This window comes from Tachysurus fulvidraco, chromosome 6 (genome assembly GCF_022655615.1).
Source record: "Tachysurus fulvidraco isolate hzauxx_2018 chromosome 6, HZAU_PFXX_2.0, whole genome shotgun sequence".
NCBI lineage: Eukaryota > Metazoa > Chordata > Actinopteri > Siluriformes > Bagridae > Tachysurus > Tachysurus fulvidraco.
The window spans coordinates 12,540,486-12,545,929 of record NC_062523.1 but is presented as its reverse complement, the minus strand read 5'-3'; positions in this window follow the sequence as shown (position 1 = coordinate 12,545,929).

The window sequence follows — 5,444 nt, the reverse complement described above, 5'->3', positions numbered from 1 at the left end:
GCTGGCAGACGGTTTAGTAATCATGACTAATCATTGTGAAGAGCAAATTCCACACAAGAACTACTAGTTAGACTCCTCAAGCTAAGGTCACAGAATAAAATGATCATGTATGATATGAACTCAGACCTTATTTATGTCGTTTACGTAACATGTAATGCAGATCGGTACTGCTGTACTGCCAGCGAAGTTTGTGGATTTCCTAAGAACTTTGAAAAAAAAGAACCTTTTTTTAATAATGGGATATAATTGAACTTCATATTAAACTGATCCACTGAAATCATCCCTCCATCTTAATATTTTCTCTGAAATCTTAGCAGCTTGCCTTTTTTAAATGTTTTCGTGTTTTCATTCTGCAAAAGTACTTTTTTTTTACGTTTTATCCTATCAGTTTAGCTTCCCTGATGTTCAGGTCTGGGAGACATGTGGGATATAAAGGAGCAATAGTGACATTTAGAGCAGTAGAGAGTTGGACCTGATCCAGTTGCTTCTAACAGAGCGGAGTTCAGCCAGAAGTGCAGAGGGTGGGTACAACTCAATGTAGTTCATGCTGTAAGAGTGTCTTTAATGTGTTGTTTTGTATTATATGGCATTGTGTGAGTTAGGGGTTAGGGGGGTTTAGACTCAGACCTTGCTCCAACCAATGGTTTTTTTTACCGTAGTGAGGGCAGTGTGTGACTCTGTGACTGCAGTGCAGAATAGTTTGGTTAGAAAACAGAAAATTGAAAGTGGAAATAAACCAGTGAAGCCACATCATCATTACATTTGGCAACATTTTGCAAGGAATTTCTAATACCTTTGAATAATAATGCACAGTTCCAGTTAGAACACTGTGACATCTGGCTTTATATTAGGCAACTGTTTCCCTCATTGCTCCTGGAAGCCTGAACAGTATAAATGATCAGTTTGGACAGGGGAGACACAATTTCCCCTTAAATCCCAAATGTACTTGAACATCCAAGAAACATTTTGTGTACAAAGTTTGCTTCTTTGGTTTTTTACTAGTGTATCAAGGCTCACATTGCTAACAAATATCAGTTTAAGTTTATGTGCATATAATTCACTACATATTCACCTCAAAAAAACATATGGCTAAGTGAACGCATAAATAGTTAAACAGCTAAATGGTGAAACAGCAGAATAATATTTCACCATTAAATCATGCTTCCTTCTTACACGTGATGTTTGCACAGAGTGGTTTTCAAACTAAATGTAGAGAATGAAACCGATTTGGTCGCTGTTACAGTTTTTAACCGTGCAAATGTATCAGTGGGTCATGCTCGAGTTTGATATTATTGACCTTCTCACCATGGCTTAGGGTAAAGATAACCAAGCTTTAGCTGTAAACCTGCCTTACTTTTCTAACGGCATTAGTCTGTATAAATCAATGGACATGAATTTCAGGCACTAAAAACATTGTGACAGACTACATTTAGGGAAAATGTGTATTTTTTTCTCTTTTTTTTTTGTCAGAACTGTACCCTAGTGTAAACTCAGAAAGGCTTGTTAATTTTCTGATTAGTTAAATCAGGTTTACTAAAGAAAGCGTAATGATAAAAACCTGCAGCAGCACAAGGGAGAATCAGTAGAGTAGATTATTGTACCATTGTGTCTTTTGTGTCTGTGTGAGGTTTCATACAAACATGTTGCTCTTAGCTGCAGAAAACAAACTGTTTTCCATCCAACCAGCAAGAAGGAACATAACAAAAGGTAATTGTATATCAATGCCAGAATATTCTCAATTGGTTTTCTTACCTACTGGACCACCTACAGAGATCATAACTGTAAAGGGGGGCATTTGCAATGTTGGAAAGTCTTTCTAGTACTGCAGCTATCATTTTAAGAAAGCTCCAGAAACAAATGTGATATACAATACTGGAATGCATTCAATCTGTCTAGTTTCCTTCTTGCATGGCTAATTTTATTAAATGTTGCTGCCCATAAATGAGCCCTCACCTGTGTTCTATAGAAGACCATTCACAAGGCATATGTATTTTTCCAAAACCAAAAAATTGATGGCAGGATGTGCTTGAAAGGGAATAGTCAGAGTTTAATTAAATTATTTCTTTAAAAATTGTAATGGCACATTTTATACAGCAGAGGGCACTTAAAATTATAAACTGCATTTTTACTCTTAATACATGACAAATTAAGAGTGAATTTTTAATAAGCAAGACCATTAAAGGTTAAATGTGTCAATAAATATGTTAATATTTAGTATGCAGAATTAATACAAACCTACCACATATTTCAAATAATTCACTTTGCTGATGTGTACTGAAAAGAAAAGAAAACATAACTGGATTTATAGCTAACATTAACCTTTGTGCTTTGTGTGGATCACCATTTCTAAGCAGATTTAATTATGTAAATAAATAAATAATAAATAAATATATTTAACACTAAATTGTCCTACATTTGTTATAAATTTAATACTAAATTGTAATTTTTAGGCAAATCGTGGCTTTTAAGCACTTGCTCATAAAGGCATCCTAGGATATTACAGTATGAAAGATCAGAGAAGCATCAAACCTGGAAGTGAACACAACAATATAAATGCATCTAGATTGTTTATCAATTCTAATTTATATCTGAGACTGAGCTTCATGACATCATGAATTCAGGGCGTTTAGCACCACCCATGTTTACTGGTACTTGGTATTATACCTGATATGTTTAGCACATCCTGTATGTGTATGTATATGTGTGATCAGGATGGTCTTATTTGTAACTGTTAGAACTATATCTTGGGCCGGGAAAGCTCAGAGGAAGCTGAAGAGCTTCAGGTGAGAGTGTGTCACTTTTTTCTAAAGTGGTTTCTTATGTGAGTTTAATATCTTTTAATCAGTCAACAGTCAGGGTTTTAAACAGTCAATTATTTTTTAATTTTTTTAATAAATAAATTTCCATTTCCAGAATATTGTTTGAGATCAACATATTTAATAATTATTAATCTTTACAAATTATTATATAATAATTTATACCTGGATGCAAGTATCCTGCAAATTCGTCTGTAGGATAAACAAGGATTCTTTCTGCTCTTTGCCATACAACCTTCTTGTCCACAGTGCATCAACACAATAACTAATATAAGAGCAATAAAATGGCAAAATTCAATGAAGATCATCTAGAGGACATAGCTACATAATCAACTGAATGAAACACTCACCAGGGAAAGCATCATAAGGCAAAGAAACTGCCACATATGGCAGGGGGCAGGTTTGGCTGGTCAGAGCGTCTGGCGGGTGCCGAGCACACAGTGAGTCAGCTGCGTATGCAAGAGCAACAAAGCATCCAGCTCTGCTCTATATTACAGTATCTATGGTATGAGTTTCCAGTCTTCTGCTCCACATCAAACACATTTCATAAGCCAAGTTAGTCTGAAACAAAGATCACAAAATGTTTAAATTTACTGGAATCGTTTTAAAGAATGCTGCAGCTACACTGTCCTAAAATGCTGTCACTAAAAAAAGATGCCTTGAGAAAGTAAGTGTCTCCATGACTGTGTACTGTCTGGTTATATGAACCTAAAAGGAAGAATAAGGCCCTCTGTATGTCAGTTAAACATATTGTGCACTGGCAGCCCATGTGGCTCAGTGCTTAATGATTTGGAAGGACCTGACAGGAGGGTTGGGAGTTGTCCCATGTCCCAGAGCCAGGCTACTACAGTCATGTCTGTAAGCAAGGCCCTAAATCTTCTTTGCTCAATTGTACAGTATGTTGCTTCTAAAAGCTTCATCCTCTGTTGCTAATGAGGGGTTATTTAACACAACCACTTTGGATTATAAAGAATGCAGTGGAAAAGAACATGTCCGGACCAGGGTAAGTTCAGTAAACATCAGTGTGGCTTTTCAGAGCTAGACAGACCTGAGAGCTTTAAAGGGCTTGGAAACAGCCAGACTGCCTTCAAAGTTTAGGTGTAATTACTTGAGAGATTCTGGACTAATTTGCTATCCCCAAAAATATGTTATTATCCAAACTGGTAGCCCTTTAATATACACAACCTAGCTAGCTAGAACAAAAACAACTATTAAATGTCTGTCAGTGTCCAGCTGCGAATGTTTGTTTGAATGGAGTTTATAAAAGACATTTTGGCAGAAGTAAGCAAGATTACGGGGTGCACGGTGGCTTAGTGGTTAGCACATTCGCCTCACACCTCCAGGGTTGGGGGTTCGATTCCCGCCTCCGCCTTGTGTGTGGAGTTTGCATGTTCTTCCCATGCCTCGGGGGTTTCCTCCGGGTAATCCGGTTTCCTCCCCCGGTCCAAAGACATGCATGGTAGGTTGATTGGCATCTCTGGAAAATTGTCCGTAGTGTGTGAGTGAATGAGAGTGTGTGTGTGCCCTGTGATTGGCACTCCGTCCAGGGTGTATCCTGCCTTGATGCCTGATGACGCCTGAGATAGGCACAGGCTCCCCGTGACCCGAGAAGTTCGGATAAGCGGTAGAAAATTAATGAATGAAAAGCAAGATTACGGTGGCTTCAAATAATAGTAACTTGTCATGTCCTAGATTATATTAGACTGCAACATTGCAAATTAGATGAATGAAGGCCAGTATAAGAACTGACAATAAAAGGGAACTGTATATTATTTCAATTGTTTGTGTGAGAGTATCTCTGAAGCATACTTTGTTATTGTGGTTCAAGGTTAATTATATTATCGAGCCAGTTATGGGTATATTTGTTTAGACGTCTTGTCTAAAACTGGTGTACAAACTTATATGTATACTCACTTCTAATTTCAAATTTCAAACTCAAACACACACACACACACACACACACACACACACACACACACACACACACACACACACACACACACACACACACACACACACACATAGCTCCAGGCTATTGTCAGCACTTGCTGTCATGATTACCCATTACTTTCAATAGGTTTATAAAAACACAGTGGTAAATAATAGAAAAGAAATATGAAAATATAATTATTTACATATAAACATCTGAGTCTAGTCAGAAAGGTGCTCTGTGCATTGTGAAACTTTTAATGACCTCAGGAAATATTTAAGAGGGTTACTTGTCACATTCTGTGTCCCTACTGCATAATGGTTTAAAACTGCGTTTAATGTGGCACTTAAAATCTAAAAATGTATTGGTATATATTATGGATTTCCCCGAGTAGTGTTGTGTCTAGTTGTCCAGCAGAGGGCACACTCACACAGCCTTGTATGCAACCTGGAGTCCTGTCTGTTTCCTCCACATGACATATCTACCATGGCTTAGGTCTTTAGCAGTTCCACTGTTCCATCTTACTTGAAGAAGCACAGACAATACAAGTTCAGAATGTGGACCAATCCAACATAGATGAAATTTCTTTGAAAACTTAAAGCATTCACTTTACAGAACCAGGTTTTCAGGAGACTGTAGTCATGTTTGTAAACGGTGAAAAGAAGATCCTGTGCACAAATGTTTCTGCTTTCATTCAG